At 33.1% G+C, this 17,834-nt stretch overlaps 1 protein-coding gene across 1 annotated transcript in view; it reads right to left on the bottom strand.

The window, feature by feature from the left end:
* The window catches only part of LOC129802325 (MOXD1 homolog 2), a 391,421-nt gene that overhangs the window by 306,892 nt on the left and 66,695 nt on the right, over nt 1-17,834 (bottom strand). The window contains exon 2 of the mRNA XM_055848051.1: nt 5,481-5,546. The gene's annotated coding sequence lies outside the window, so the exon portion shown is untranslated. The remainder of the gene's footprint in view (nt 1-5,480; nt 5,547-17,834) is intronic.

The raw sequence follows: 17,834 nt of genomic DNA, 5'->3' as shown, positions 1-17,834 counted from the left end.
ACTGAAGAAGGTCCATATTGGGACCGAAAGCTCTGGGCAAGACCAAAAGAGTGTTTTCCTCTTAGGGTGACCACTTTTCCCGCTGGCATACACCGGATACACTCCCTATTTCTGCGTTGTTTTTGTATAAATTGTTATATTTCTGCTTAACCTTTTAAAAACGAATAGGACACCGGCATACAAATAAAAACAAAATTTTCGGAATATTATATAGTCAAAAATATTGTATATGTTTTTGAGACACCGGTGCCCCATTCGTTCTTAAAGAGTTAAAGGCATAAATAAATTTCACAGTTTAAAATTAAAGATCTTTATCAGAGAATATGAATTAAGTTTTAAAGGCCGATTTAAAAATTTAAGGCTCAGATCTTTATCTGAAAATTTAGGCGTATACTGCCACATCCTTGAAAGATTCCCACTGTTTTTACAATACGCTGTTTTCCGGATTATTCTAGGAGGAAAAATCATTTTAAATAGTGTAGAAGTCAATTCTTCTATTCAGATTAAAAAGGTTATAATTTGAAAATCGTGCATCAGTTATTTGGAAAATAAATTATTAAAGAAAACTTAAACTAACTAAAGGGAACTGTTGTAAACTTCGACATAGTTGCACGAAAGCACCAAAGTCGTAAGTTTAAATGTATTTAATATTTTTAATCAAACCTAAAGGTTTTTGTTACATCTTTTCATGAGCGTTTCTCTAAAATTATTCATAATACAATTTAAAATGAATAAAAAATTAGATTGTTTTGGGTTTATATTTCGTCCACCCTGTTTCTCGTAGTTTCTTGTTGTTCCGGAATTTTTTATAATAATGGTCTAATTTATATCATATCGGTTGTAGAGGCGACCTATTTTTTTATATTATATTAACCAATAAAGGCTCAAAAAATTAAAAAAAAATGCAAATAGGTGAGATAAGTAAATGAAATTGCAAGCTGGCCGAAATTTGGTACAGTTCCCCTAAACTCGATCCAATCTTCTTTTTACAAATTGTCGATTGCATCAATCGCTGTCGTATCTGCATTTGGCACAAGAAACGATACAGAAGTTGCCTCTGATACGAAATCTGAAGAAATGCTGATACGATGACGGTCGACGCAACCGACGAGATGTTAAAAATTTTAATTAGCATGTGAAATAATTTTTTCAACGTTTTACTCTTGAGGTTCCTTACTATAGTTAAGACGGCGGTAGACGGTAAAACTCTAAGCTTTCCTTAATCGTTGGAATCATCAGTTTATTTTAATGAATTAGTCAAGTGTAGTGTTTTTAGTCGTCTATTGTAGACGATTTAATTTTATTTATAGCAAAGTAAATAAGACTAACTCGTGGGAACTTCCAGTTATAAGTACAATATTTAGGGTACAATTATAAAAGTCTTAAAGAACACCCGTTGGAAATCATTAAATCCTTTTTCAGGTGAATGATTTTTTGAAAAACACCTTTTCTTCTACACAAAAGGATGTTTTTTCATATCATAATGTAAATATGAGCTGTCATGTCGCATCACATAATGTCGCTTCATTGGCATTTCAGCTTAACTTTTCACAGTTGCGAAAGTCGTTAGAGACGTCTTCATTCAAACTCTCCTATTCTTCACTCATCCCCACGCACAGCACAAAAGCTTCTCAGTGGCTTTTGTGTTCGCCCAAGGAAGAAAAATGATAAGAATTGTGAAAATATAATCCACCAGCAACATTGGAGTTTCCATACATGGAGAAATATTGCACTGTAAATAGAGTAAAATTCTTCGCCTTTTATAGCATATTTAGAGTGTTGAGAGATGAGGGGGGCTGCCAAAGCCGATGGTATGTATTTTGGGTTTGGAGCTGGCTAAGGGTAGTAGGGGGAAGAAGTTTTGTGAGAAAAATCATCTCTTTTCAGAACAACAATAAAATGATAAGTGCAAAATGTGCTGCGGATGAGAACTGACAGAGTCTCTCTCGAGAGGAAAAAAAAAACTCCCAAACGGCTCTTTCCGTAACCCCTCAAATTCAAATTCATATTCAAATCGTATGCAAATTTGCAAAATTGAATTGTAACGCCTACTTCATTTTGCTGTGTTGTCTAATGTGGGATTGAAGGGTGGTTTACCCCTAACCCCCAAAAAGAGCCAAGAGGGAGCATCCAAAATAGGATTTTGTGCGCATTACAAATAAACACTGCAACAATAGGGGAAGGTATGGGAAGTTGTTGTAATACTAAACCGCCACTCAATCAAAAGAAAAGTCAAAACTCGCGCGCTACCCCCCACCCCTCCCCACGCGAGCTCTTTTCCGATTTATACCAAAAATTTAATAATAATAAAATTTGCATATTTCAAACTTTCCCCATTATTTTATCCACTTAACCCCCAACCATCCTACAATTCCTCATTCATATGTTAAATTGAATTGGATAGCGTATTGCAAAATGGGCTTTACAACGCTTTCAAAAAACCATTGTAAATGTGCCTTCATGCGGGGAATTTATCAGATTTTTACACATTTCGAGAGTACTCGTCCTTCGAATTTGCAGAAAAAAAATGCCCAAATAAAATGAACTTAACTCTTCAATTTGAGAATTTTATTATAAAGTTCATATTGAATTTGTTGACAAATCAATTTAAATTCGAATGTTTATTCACTGAATTGAATTTATTTATTTTTGCATTTGCGGTAAAAGCAAATTCCTTTTAAGTCTCCCATCGTGTTGAATTGTTTTTAGAGATATGTGCATGAGTTAGTTTATCTTCCGTATAGCCATAACAGAATTGCACTCAGATATTGAACAGGGAAAGACAAAGTTTCTACACTGAGTGAGAGAAATCCGAAAAAGTTAAAATAACATTCCGGAAATGTCAATTTTACCCTGCAGTATTGATCCGAAATCGGTGTAAATATTATGCTTTTTAGGTGTATTAGGGGTTAAAGTTACCCTTTTTCATGTTAATTTTACCTTTAAAACAGTGTATAATTAACATTAAAAATGTTGATATATTTTTACACCTAAAAAGTGTCAAAGTTATGAGAAAAAAAAGTTATTCGCACCCCCGTTTTTTTCTCAGTGTACTCACAGAAATTTACAAAAGAGTGGTTGGTATTTCAATCTTCTTCCCCTATGCAGTATTCTAACATACAAAATCAATGAGCAGTAAATTCGAATTGACTGTACAATTTAACACAATCGTGAAGATAAGAAAATAGTAAGCCGAGACACATACCACATAGCCAAAAAAGCAATAGGAGAAATTGGCACTTTCTATTTGAAATGAGGTAGTTTTGAAATTGGACTTTTTTCTCCTATTTCAAATGGAATTGAGGCTTATCATAATGCAATTTAGCTTCACAATATGTTTGCAGAACGGAATTATATCATGGTAAGGTCCAGTAGGGGGAAGTGGGACACCTTTGAAATTGGGATTTTTCACCTATTTTTAAATAAAATTGAGCCTTATCGTCATATACGATAAGTCTCAATTTTATTTAAAAACAGGTAAAAAATCCCAATTTCAAAGGTGCCCCACTTTCAAAGGTGCCTCACTTCCCCTACCATTTAAAAATAGGAGAAAAGGTGTGATTTCAAAGGTACCTCAATTAAAATGTACCCCAATTCCCTCTAGTTAGCTTTTAATATCGTGTACCTACAATTGATCTCAAATTTTCCTATACCTGAAGGTAAATCTTTGAGAAATTACGAAAAATAAAATGAATTGATGTGGTATGTGTCTAGGCTAGGAAATTTTCTGTACTAATCTGTTATACCATGATGTTTCTCATGTAGAAACTCAATATTTCTCAATAGACAATCTTAATAATTGTGACAAAAAATCAATAACATTGAAAATAATAAATAAAATAAAAACCGATTATACATTTAGTAGAACAACGTTCTTAAAAAAATGTACATTAATTAATTTTAGAATTCTAGATTTCTGATAGATAGTTTCTTACAGTTTTTTTTTTCGTTGAGAAAATGAAAACTAAAGAGAAATGTCTTTAAATTGTATTGAGTTTGTCGAATTCTTGTACTAAAAGTATGAGAAATGAAAATTGAGAACAGTTTTGTAACATTCGTAAGAAAAACCATGTCCTAATGCAGAGAAAAAATTGGCAATGTCCTTTCTTTCTAAAATTTTCCTTTCTTAATAATTTGACATGATTAGTTAGCTCTAAGAATTTTAAAATTAAACTGGATTTATTCTATATGTTTTATTTTACAGTGAAAATTTTATTGTAGCAGGTTAGCTGAGATTCTTTACATTCTCTTTTCATGTTTATAACTTTATTTAATATTCAGACTTCAATATTTATAATAATTATGCAAGAAAATCTTGCTATTTGCGATTTTATATGGTGGACTTTTTAAAAAATAAGTTCATATGATAAGAGATGTACAGTGAGTTTACTTTTGTACTTATCTTCCTCTTTATGGGTCAAGTGGTAGAGCACTCGCTCTATGATGCAAGTGTCCCGGGTTCGAATCCCGTTTAGGTCACCAGGAATTTTTCTGGCGTTAAAGGTGTTCGGATTGCATCCAGCGAGATTCACTGTATTTGATTCCCCAGGCATGGGACTGACAACCTCATCCCGTACAAGAAAAAAAAATAATGTCTAGAAATCCCCTTGCAGGGAGGCCTAGTTCCTTCATGGAATGTTGTGCCAGCATTATTATTATTATTATTCATTCAATATTTCAGAGGACTGAACTCATAGAAATATTTTAACTAATTTTCAGAATAACTTTGCTAGAAATATCCTTCATAGTTTTACTCAATTGACGCAATTAGTTAAAAAGAAATGAAAACGAAAACAATTTACTTTCGCTATTTTGATTTTGTGAAATACCAGAAGCAGAACACGAAAGATTCTTTGCTTGTTCTCATTTAAATAGAGAAAAAACTAACTAAATTAACTTGAAAAACTTCTAGGAACGAGTTAGTTTTTCGAAATTGCAAAATAATCGATTCATTTATCGCTAAAATTTTCTGAGATACGGCTACCGTTGACTTATCATGACTGAACTTATGAACTTGTGAGGACTGTTTGTTAAAGGTCAATTCACATAATGGATACAGTGTTTTTCAGTTTATGAACTTTGTCCTATCAAACTTTTGATGGACGTTTAAAAGTTTAACCGGTAGAACGTTCCCTCTATGAAAGAAGGGTTCTGGGTTCGAATCCATTTAACTTCATTTAATTTCTCAGGAATTTGGACTGACGGATTTCTATCACTATCCCTTGTTTTAAGCCTTATTATTTAAACCATTTCTCTGACTGTCCAATGCTCTTACAAAATGAATATTTCTCCGAGTGTATGAGAGTCAATAATATACTAAATAAAATGGAATTACAATCGACAGGATGCATGTGGAATAGTCAGAAAATATTCTGTAGAAAAAAAATCCTTTTATATTGGCGAAATCGGTCAAATAATCCCCATGAATGGGAGAATAAAAATAGCAGGAATTATTTATGTATTTTTTCTCTGAAACTTACCTACAAATTTTTGCAAAAAGAAATCCCAACACTTAATTGTCCAACTGCCGGAGACTGGGATTAAGTCTGAAAAGAAAGGAAAAAAAAGTTTTAATATTTAATAACCCATTTCTTGTCTCTGATAGTTCAATAAAATTTATTTGAGCGTTAAAGTAGTTAATAAACGTCTCATCCAATATCACTCTTGTAAATCTGACACTTTTTATGAATTATAGCAGAAACAGCTGCTTTTTATAGATACTTCGTCCAATGTTGTTTTTTTTTGTGGATCAACCTTCTTGTCTCATTTGAACAATTTTTCGTGATATTCCTCTGGGTTAATACTCATTTCTCCCTTTATGGCAAGAAAGAAAAAAGTGCTTCTTATTCCCCTGAATTTTTGGGAATATTTCTCACTAAGCCACCCACAAAGCAATTTTCCTTTCTACAATGTTTGTTTGTTGTGCCTGCCCAGAGATAAATGGCAGGCAAGAAAAAAAGATAAATACTTCAAAAGAAATCATATGTATGCCGTAGATGGAAACAAATATTGAAAACTATCATCCATGAAATATGATTCTCCAGGTAACTCTCAACCTCCCCCAGAAAAACCTTTCTCATATATGAAGGATTACAATGGGGAAGATATGAAAACATTTCAAGCAGACATCCCTCGTCATGTGCTCAATAACCATTTGGTTTACAATACGTCACATCAAACAAATTATTGGGATATTCCTATGAATACGCTTCGAAATGAATAATTAAAAGTGTGAAGAGATGGATGAAGAAATTTAATATTGGAAAAATAGTGGTTAAGTCTTCATAAATTGACTGGATAAATTGGTCAAGCAATAAATTATGAATTTACCCATAAATCAAGATTACTTACAGAATTTTACTTCTCTTCCACCTCGAAAAACAAACCACTCAAGCACTTTTCTAAATGGCTCTTAAAACCAAGATCTCCAACAGAAAAAAATCCAGAATGTTAAACTCTAAAAACTATTTCAGAGACCGAGAAAAAAAAGCCAATTTCCATCTACAAAAGACAAACTGGCTGAAAGATGCATCAGACCAAAGAGATATTTGTCACACTATTTTCTTAGCAATTCTTTTCTTCAGCTCGAAAATCGTTCTTTTGATCCCAAAATGTGTGCAAAGGTGACGAAAGCAAAAATGAGCAGTTGGGGAGATTAAAGACGAAAATCCAAATCGCTGGAAAAAAAGCACCAAAAAGGAAATCAAGCAAAAAATAAAAGGTGTGAGTGGTTTCAGAGACGAACAGAAAAAGACATACCAAAATCCCTGGAGGATTATAATCCCTCACTTCATGGTATCAGGAGTTTATATAAATTTTTTGTCCCATGTCCGAGAAAAATATTTTATTATCTCAAAATGTTCTTGTGGTGCACGTTAAACTGCTGCAGTATATTTCCTTTGAAAAATATATTTTATTTAGATAATCCGAAAATTATTGTAATGGATGTTGTCTCTCACTTTACTTAATATGCACACCTTTGAGTCCATCACCTGGATGCAAGACTCAAAAGACAGGCTTAACACTCTGCAAAATGATCATAAGCTTTACTTGGTCAGAAGATCTAAATATTAATGGTTTGACTAAGTTTATATGCGAAGCTGGGATTACACTAAACTTTCTGCATATTTAAACTAATTCAAACCACTTCGATTTAATAGTTTACTGTAATGCATAATATACACATTTGTTTATAATTAAGTTCTACAAAATTGAATATGATAAATCACATTAACAAAAAGCTCTATTTTTAATAATTACTTACTATGAAACTTTTCGAATTTGACTTCATGTGATATGAGAAATAAATATTTGAAGTCATTATGAATTTTTATAACACGAAAAAACTTCCCTTTTCTAATGAAAATCTTGACACTTTGTAAATCGCTTCCAATCGACATGGGAAGATATAAATTTTTCTGGACCCGACATTTTTGAATTTTCAATATTTTATAAAAATTTAGGTTGTGCAAAATTATCTTACGTGATTCAAGATTTGTGACCAGACCAGAAAGGGTAATCAGCATCCCAAAAGCTGGCAAAGATGACGGGAGTTAAGATATCATTTCAACGTATTCGAAAACCCCCTGTAGACCTACGGCTATAAATTAGACCTACGGCTTGGGTCAAAAGACAGCTTTATTCATATTGATCATAAGTACATTAACACGTTTTTAGTCCTCATCTATATACAGGCTCAAAGACAGAATTCAAACGTAAGGTTTGAAGACTTTCAGAATCTGGACTAAGGCTTCAGTTTGCAACCCGTAAAAGTCGGACTTAAGGATATATCCCTTCAAAAATAACATAAGTTCAGGTTATTATTCAAAAATGGCTCACAGACAACTCGTTTTCATTTTTAGATATGCTTCAGTTTTACGATTTTAGGGAACCGCTTAACTTTTGACCAATAAGCTTGATACTCTCAATCTTCGAGTTCTTTAAGTTTAAAATTTAAATAACCATGCTTCTTGACCTATTTTGAAGACGGTTAAACTGATTGGTTTTAGATTTGGATATATTTTGAAGGGGTCCCGGTCAAAATCCCGAAAGCCAAAATCCCGAATGGGCCAAAATCTCGAGAGCCAAAATCCCGAAAGCCAAAATCCCGAATGGGCCAAAATCCCGAAAGCCAAAATCCCGAACTCCTTAAAGTGTCATAGCTACTCCCACGATTGCACCCGCGCTTGCTGGAGGCAAAGGGAAATCTTCTGTGTCTCGGGAAATTATTCTAAACATTTTCCTCCATATGATTTCATACCTTTCAAGATTTTGAACTTTCGGGATTTTGGCTTTCGGGATTTAGGCCTTTTCGGGATTTTGGTGTTCGGGATTTTGGCTTTCGGGATTTTGGCTACCACCGATTTTGAAGATCGTTTAGACCGTTATTTTGCTTACAAACGATATGTTACATATTAAGGACTAAGATTTTTCAGTGTTAAATATTTAATTCCTTATAGGACACTGGGGTTACCTATAACCAAAAATCATTTTCCGATTACTTAAAACGAAAAACAACTTTTTAAAGTTAATTTTTTTTCGTTTTGGGCCGTCGAAAACCCACTGGTCTTTAAAAGCTTAAAATACGGTTACGTGTGCAAGTGTGCATTTCTAAACTAATTTGCATAGGTCTAGATTTAATTCGGTTTCAACCGGTTATGAACTGAAAATTGCGTTTTACTAGAAACTTTTTGTTCTCTACACTATTCTCTATTTTGTAACTCTACATTTTTTTTTGGAGAGGCTAAGAAGATACCTGAGAATCAATAATTTCTGTGATGTAATATAACTCCGTCCAATTTCTTATAGTCAATATTTTTTCCAACTTTTCTATTGGACCCAAAAGCTTATAAGTGTATTTAATAAATTGCTAAACGCCAGGCAGACTTATGTTGCCCCGGTAGTGGTGTAGAATTAGTTAAATCAATCATTATTAAGAGAAATCAACAATTAATAATGAATTTAAATGCTGTTCTGTGATGTGTTCAAATATGCTGCTGGAAGGTATAAAGAAAAAAGAGCTTTTAAATAAAAATGCAGTTTACTTATTCCCGTCTTACAATTCCTGATACCATCTCTGTGCATCTGCAGTAGAGAGCCACGTAATGAAAATTTGATGTTTTTCTTTCTCGTCTTCCTAATCCTTTCTGACGACACAAAAAGCCCCTTATACTTTTATATATCTTTTGAAATGGGACAAAAAAAATTCAAGAAAAGAGAAGACCAAAGAAAACATTTCATTTCTCCAATACGACTTGACGCCTCAGTTCTTCCAGTGGTCGAAGAAGTTTTCGAGACTCCAAATATGATTTTATGGCAGTGCTTTTTTCCATGAAAACTTGTGTGATTAAATCATTAAATATCACTTTATTGTATCCATCACTTTAATCTCCTACAGTCTCTTATTTTTTTCTCTGTGTCCCGGCTCTTGCAAATAACAAAAATTGATCTAGACATATGCAGTGTTGCATGAAGCGGAATCTATTGGAAGTCACATGGTCATTTCCATTTGAAACCATCCCAATTGGTTCACACAACATGGTAACTCTCATAATATTTTCGTTAAGCTATGCATGATAATTTATTGAATTGACTTTAGTTATAGGATCAACATCTCTAGAAATATTACTGCAAATCCCAGTGCAAAAATTAAATGGGTGTCGTTGCAATTTTACGATGCTATTTCACGATGATTTTACGACATACCAGACTTTGATGTGATATGACATGATATCATTACATGTGATTGCACGGTCGTAAATACACATAACTGATTTCCAATGTGATTTAATTTTTCAAGATCATAGAATATGGGTTTTAGTATTAAACCAAGCCTCTCTCTAAATGTTTCACTCGGATGAAAAACTTTGGAATTCTTCCTTTGAAACTCAAGAAGGAAAAAGAAGTCGTAAATGGAAGACATTAAAATTAAAAGCACTTTCAGGTTACCAAGCCATGCCCCATTCTGTACTCATTAAACATCTTACGAACGGATTATTCCAAAGATGGATTTGTCATAAATTGCCATTTATATTCTGCATCTTCAGTGCCTCGAAAGCGCGGAATGTTTTTTCCATGAATCAAGTGCAAAAGACTGTTATAAAATTACCGCTTTAATAAATTGCAAACTAACCCCCATTATTGCTCTCAAGTTAAATCATACCAATGGTGCAAACTTTGCAGGAAAAGTTAGTAAGGTTAGGAAATTCTCATTGACCTTTCTAGCATAGTCTCCAATTATTACTCAATGAGTTTAATGAGCCAAATGAGTCCAGTGGTCAAATCCATAATACTTGTGCTTTTGCCTAAGGGTTAGATGGTCACAAGCTTCGAGTTAAGAATACAGCATTTGAGTACAATCGTAAATTTTCACAAAAAAGACTGACAGATTTCTCTTACTAGGTCTCGTTAGATTTAACAAACATTGAAGAAGAGTTCTGCTTACCGTAATTTTTTTCTTCTAAACTACGCTTTCTTTTTGTTACTCTCTCTGCAGTTCTTTATAGGAAATTAAATTTAGAAAAATTATGATAAGATTTCAATAAATTTATGCACATGAACACTGATATTCAATTCCGATTTTTGCCTTTGAACTGTACTATTGATAATAACAAATAGGGGACGGTGGGGCAGTTTCACGTAGCTGAACTTTTTTTAGGACTCATTTGCTTAATGAATATGAACAATGTTCAGACTGAAGATGTTGAATTAGTTTCTTTTGGACATTGACTATCTAAAAATATAAAAGATAATTCCTAAATAATTATTTTTCATCTTAAAAATCTTTGTTTTCTAAAGTAATGCATAAGTAAAACTACCCCGCCCTCCCGTAAGATATTTTGTATTATATAGTCACTAAATATGTAAGCCCATATGGGGCTCACATAAATAAAATTACAATTTAATAGAGGGAAACGAGGGAACTAGGTGACACCCATTTTGCACTTCATGAGAGTAAACCGTCCACGGTGACAGATGCCTATACGGGCTTCAGATCTAAGGTTTAGCTGTCTGGCTGAACTCCTCTAATTACATATCAGGCACGATTTTTTAAGGAAATTGTTGTTTAGGATTGAATATTAAAGGCAAATGATCCGATAGGTTTTGAAAAATCAATAAAATCGCATGTTATTTAGGTTTTTGAGACCTTCAGGAACTGGACTAAACCACCAGTCTGAAGCCGGCATTCCTCACTGAAGACTGAGGACAGTTACTTAACATAAGAGCCCCAAAGCAACCTTTCAGCACCCAAAAAAATGATAGGGGTTGGACGTGTCAAAGGAATTACACTCATCAGTCCCGGGATTATGCACATTTTCGGGACCGAAAAAACGCGCGAAATGGCATTATGCATCGAGAAAATTTGCATTCCCGCAGGGGCTTTCTTTTGAATAAATCGGACATAGAACGAATTTCGCGCGGAGTAAAAGTAGTTCAAACAAAAAGATTTAACTGTTTAATAGAAATGCATTAACAAACAGTACTTTTTGGCCAGAGTTCTACAAAAATGTTTAGAATATTTAAAAGATTTATCTTAATAAAAGAAATTCAAGATTTATTCTTAAAATGAAGCACAGTGTTTTCAAATTTCCCACGTTGCAACATAGTATACATTCAGGCGTATTTTAAAATGATTTCATAAATTGACTCATAAGGGTAGGCAAACTTGCAAAATTGTATGTGCATAATTCCGTTAGGTGAATAATCCTGAAAGACTTAATGCCGGGAATGAGTGTAAAGAATTAGGATTGGTGGGTCACAGCCGTCGAATTGGGTTGACATGTGTCGAATAGGCCGTACTCTCTACATAAATTCTTAGTCTTAGCGTTGGTGATCAACCTCCGAAGCGAAACAGCTTAATTGCTTCTTCTTGTGCTACATATTTAATCTTTTGTCATTATAATGATCTTTTCATTGCAATACAATATGTGGCCCGGCATAGAAAGACCTGCGCAAGGACAAGGGGTGTAGCGTGTGATTTTGAGAAGGAACACTTAGGGTAAGTGTACCAAATTTCGGCATAGTTGCATGCAAGCACTAAGGTATCAAGGGCACTCAATGGGTCAAGTGGTAGAGCACTCGCTCTATGATGCAAGTGTCCCGGGTTCGAATCCCCTTTAGGTCACCAGGTACAAGCAACTGAATTTCTAGAAAAAAGGCATTTTCACATGTGATAAAATGTAATAAAATGCACCGCCTCTGACCAAAAACCTTCAGGAGTATGTAAGAAGCATTCCCTATGGAGAAGACGTTCCTGGTGATGTACGATTAGCAGATACTTCCAACACGGGACACAATGTATAATGATTATATTGTAATAGCAAATATTCGAATTGCATCCAGTGAGCTTCACTGCACTTGATTTCATGTGGCATGGGACTGACAATCTCATCCCGTATATGAAAAAATAATAATGGATGTTCCGAATTCTCTTTACGGGAAGGCCTAAGTTCCTCTATGGAATTTGCCATCATTATTATTATTACTAATGTACCAAGTTTGAAATACAATATTTTTAATAGAATTTGTGCTTTTTTTTCTTCTTAAGGAGTCTTCCTTGGAACCTTTTAGACAGTTTATCGTCTTTATTCTCTCTAAAATCATTCTTAATACATTTTAAAATTAATAAAAATTGTAGGCATAGCTTTGGTGGCCAATTTCGGCCATCTTCATTTTCATAGTTCCTTTCGCTTCCGGAATTCTTCCAATGTCTTTTTCGCATCATCTTGGTTACCGAAGCGACATTTTATGTTTTTTTTTTACATTTTATAATCTCTAGAGTATGCAAAAACTAAAAATTCATGAAAACTTGAGGAACAAAAAAGTGGCCGGAATTGCAAGCTGGCCGAAATTTGGTACACTTACCCTATATGCCCCACATTATGTATTTTCGAAATTCGTGAATGTTTTAAACTGCCCCACCCTCGACCGACTCATATATTAACTGAACATTAAATTGAGTTTAGTATCACTTTATGAGCTATTGAAGTAATAGCATTAATTCCAAGAAAGCCGTTAACGCGAGCTTCAGCGATTAGCCAATTACCTTCCCATGTCACCTTCAATACTACACTATCCTAATTCTTTCGCTTTTAAGTTGCAAATAACAAAGAAAAAAAAGCGAAGAACGCTTCTGTCGTGACAATTTCAATTAGTAGAGCCTCTCAGGGAGTAATTGGTTGGATGAAAAGCAATTTTCCCAATCGACAGAAGTGCTCTCATCAATATTTGAGTTGCAGAACTTGGTCCAGGTATTCCACCTGGAACACGAACTGTAGCAAAATTTCAATCTGGTCTTTGTTTGACGTTCCAATAATCTTCCAGCAGCACCTTTTTGCATGCATCAAAAGCCCTCGGAAGAAAGTCAAACAGAATGTGGAATAGTTGCGCAAATGGATTATTGTCTTGGGAATTCGATGAAAGTTATTTGTGTGAACGTGACACAATTCTATGCCATTTCATAGTAAATTGATTGTGAATTGGAAATAATAACCCATGTCAATTTCATTTTATTTCACTTTCACAGCACAGTTGAAAAGAATTTAAAGAGTGAAGAGGCAATTGTTCCAGTAACTTTGGTGCTAGTTCTTGTAGACAATTCCTTTGAAAAGCGTTAAGTGACGCAGAGCAGTAAAATATTTGATAAATGTGGACTTTAATTTATCCATTGTTTTGTCTGTTTTCTCTTTCAATGCAGACTGTATCATGTGATAGAAGATAACCATTATGGAGCACTAAACATTATTTGAAAATGCAATTCTAAAGTCAAACTCTGAATTCAAAAGAGTATTTATGATGCTTTTAGAAGTTATACAATAAATGGAGTTCAATTGAGAGATATTGGTAGAAATATAAATCAATATAAAAATGTCTTGTATATGATTCGTATGAATTAGAAAATATGATTTTGTTATAGCTTGCATGGTTAAGTTTGCTTATAGCTGTGGTAGAGGCCCAAACGAGCTCCCTATTGACACTTGGCCACACTGAATCTAACATTAATTCTGAGTCAAATGCGCAACAAGAAATTTATTATTAAAATGTCAATTCGACTTGACCCTCGAGGCTACCATGTAAAGCACTATCTACTTTCTAAAATACTACTACAGTTTACAAGATTATCTATCTATGCACGAGTATTGTGCTCTTTCAGTATTTTCCATCGCAAAACTCTCCTCCAGCATATCACCAAAAGTAATTATAATAATAATCTTAAAAAAATATATATAAGAGAAAAGGAAAATAGAAGACACAAAAGCATATCCATTTTCTCTCATTTAATCGGATTCAGAATGTACCCACGAATCCTCTTTGTTGGTTTCTCTCTTTTTTTTGCCCTTCTATCCCACCATCAATATAATGCGATCATAACGAAAGAAATATTGGTGAAATACTCAGAACACAAAATACACAAGAGGACAGAGAAGCAAGAACATTAATGATATTATATACAACAATAATTTATCGAATATGTTGGATTGAACATTCCGAGACTATAACAATTGTTACCCAAAATTGATTTGTTTCTCCTTCTGATACATTCGGACATGTTTTATAGATTTCGTTAAAGAAAATTTATAGGAAGCCCAAATTGGACTCTTATTTATGACTAAACTTAAGGGGACACACACAAGAAATTATATCGAGATTGATGAATTCATTCTTTTTTTCTGTTTCATCAAATATGAGGAAGAACTTAATCAATTTTGCGAAATTAATTGTCAAAGATCAGACTTTTTTTTAAGAAGAACGGCTTAGAATTCAGAAATAAATAGTAAAGTTTACGAAAAGGGTGGTAGAGTTAATGAATAGTTGTATTTTAGTTTAAAATATAAGGTAAAGTGCTTTTGATGTAAATAATACTAAAATGGTTCCTTAATGGCTTTCCGAATTTTGCTAAAGGAATTTTGAAATAAGGTCAAATATAAGATAATAAGGTGAAATATTAGCCACAAAACTAGGCGATTCGATAACAGAGCAAAGCCTGAGTCAAGAAAGATTTTTTTTACTGGATATTACTTGGATGCTAAAGGGAATTAATCTACTGTCAGAAACATACTGGACCAAGGACAGATCAGCGAAAAGATTTAAAAAATAATCGAAAAATTAAGTTCTTCCTAGAAAGCCCTGTATTGGAAGCTGCCAAAACTGGCTAATTGAAAAAAAATTAAGTTCTATTACAACAATGCAAGACCATATACATCTTGTATGACTCAACAAGGTTTAGAAATTTGGTTGAGTTGTTTTATTTCACCCACAAAGTTCAAATTATAATTCAATTTTGTACAAAATTCTGAATTTTCTAACAATTGCAGGTTGTCTTAACCCTTTAAGGCCGAATGGGACACCGATGTCCCAATAATAAAAACCAATTTTGGGCTATTTAGAGGACAAAATAATTTTCAATAGCCAAAGAATTTTTTTTTTGAACACCGGTGTCCCTCGTCCTTAAAGGGTTAAAAAAAAATCCCAGCTACCAGTAGCTTATCTGGACTGACCACCGATTTTCCTTATTAAGAAAAAATATGTTAAGAGCAGAAGTTCTTGTTCATGGAAACAGAGATTTATGCAAGTACTAAAATCATTGAATCGTGAATAAAGATAGTGTTAGTAGGGGAAAGTCGTCTGCCTTTAAATGCAGCAGCCTTCAAATGTTGCGATTTTTTCGTTGTTCTCAAAAGCATAAATTATATTCTATTAACTATTAGGTAGCTATCCATCATCCTCACAAATCATCAAAAAATGGAGAGCCTAGCTCCTATTTCCTAGATGCTAGATCAAAAAAAATGAAAATGAGCTCTAAACTGTAATTTTGATGCTCCACAAATCATGTGATTTTTCATAGTAAAAATCATTTTACAAATAAATCTTCCATTGTGACACATAGAAGGTTAATCAGGCTTAATATTTCTGTTAATACATTTTGGTTCAGATGACACCATTTTTGTGGGTGGCAAAAATTTGCAAATATCACCCTGCAGCAGCCTTTAAATGCTAATGTCGTGTGCCTTTAAATCCTATCTTTCCATACATCAAAACATGTGAAATCGAACTCCTACTTTTCTCTGACGAACGTCATACAAATACTTATAACCTGCTATCTTGCTCCGGCCGGGATGTTTCAAGTTGACAATTTTCAACTTCAATGGCTTTTTCTTCCAAATTTTCAAGTGCAAAACAGTGCTTCAGAAAAATGTGAAGAAAAGTTATTTTGTAATGTCTTTTGACTGCAGTGATGATTTTAGTGAGTGCGTTAGGCTTCAACCTAATCATTTATAGCCCATTTAGTTTTATTGATTCAATATTCTCAGTGAAAAAAAAAACATTTAAAGGCAGCTGCGTCGCGTTTGAAGGCAGACTATGCCAGCTGCCTTCATACAAAACGACATCACTTTTTTAATTTCCTCAGAAGGAAAAACTGAGGACTTGCAAGTGCTAAATGAGGTAATCATATACGCCGAATGAACAAGAGAATTTTTTGGTGTAGTAGAAAATAAAATCCATTTTGTGGATTCTTCAGAAAAAAATCTTAAATTTGGAACTCCATTTTTCGTTTGAAGGCAGACGACTTTCCCCTACTTACGATTAATAAAATAAATTTATTTAATTTCAAGTTATCACTCGTTTCAATCTTAATGCATTACATAAAGAACTAATTATGATACCATTTCAGAGATTATTTAAGTTTATATACTACCCCTTTTAAAGAAGAATTAATGTTTTTATTGAGTTTTATATCGCTCAAGTACAGTGGGTGTCAATAGTTTGTTGCCTAATGTATGTTTGAGAAAAGAAGTGAAAAAGTGATAGAAAAAATTACTTTCTTCAAATTTTTCTTTTTGCAAGCGAGTTTCCTGTAATCCGTAGATTTTATTTACACTTACCAAAAAAAAAATAATTTTATTTTAAATCAAAAATAATTGTTTTCCCGAAATTGATCATTTTTTATTCGTCAAAAGTTTGTTGCCTAATTTAAAAAAGTAATCGAAAATGGTCAAAATATGCAACCAATTTAATGTAGCTCGGTTACATTTTCAGTTTACATCATTTGAGAGGCAAATGGTGGATTTTTACATTACTAAAGTTGTCAATCATTGAGAAAAAACGGGGGTGCGATTAACTTTTTAACATTTTTTAGGTGTAAAAATATATCGACATTTTTTAGTATCAATTTTACACCTCTTTAAGGGTAAAATTAACATGAAAAAGGGTAACTTTAACTCCTAATACACCTAAAAAGAATAATATACCGATTTCGTATCAATACTGCAGGGTAAAATAAACACTTCCGGAATGTTATTTTAACTTTTTCGGATTTCTCTTAGTGATGGTAAATATATGTATAAAAAAGTGATGAATAACAATAAATAATCTGTTTTTGATAATTTATAATTTAGGTTAAAAATGACAAATTACAAAAAGTTAAAAAGCGAGAAATAGTCCAAAGATATTTCCGGAATGAAACTGTGTTGTTAAATACCAAATTTTATGGAAACTTAAGAAATGTTATACATAAAATGGTCAAAGTGATGAAAATCTATATAATTCTTATATTTGAAGCGATTTTCGAATATACAGTTTCGAAAATCGCTTCTGATTTTTACGTCCCTTGATCTCATATTTTGACTTTAGTGAATTTCTGTTTCAAATCGACTGTGTTTTTCTCAAAATATATTTATTTTTTTATTGCTCAATAGTACAGTGCTAATGAGCATGAGATATACTAGAATAATTAGTCCAATGTCCAACGGGAGGCTTTCTAGCTCATTTTTATTTTTAACTTTTGCAATTGCTTCAAATATGAAAATAATTAGCATTAATTAGTAATTTTATTG

The sequence above is a fragment of the Phlebotomus papatasi genome, chromosome 2 (genome assembly GCF_024763615.1).
Source record: "Phlebotomus papatasi isolate M1 chromosome 2, Ppap_2.1, whole genome shotgun sequence".
NCBI lineage: Eukaryota > Metazoa > Arthropoda > Insecta > Diptera > Psychodidae > Phlebotomus > Phlebotomus papatasi.
Note: the sequence above shows the minus strand (reverse complement) of the source record. Positions and strands in the feature narration are given on the sequence as shown.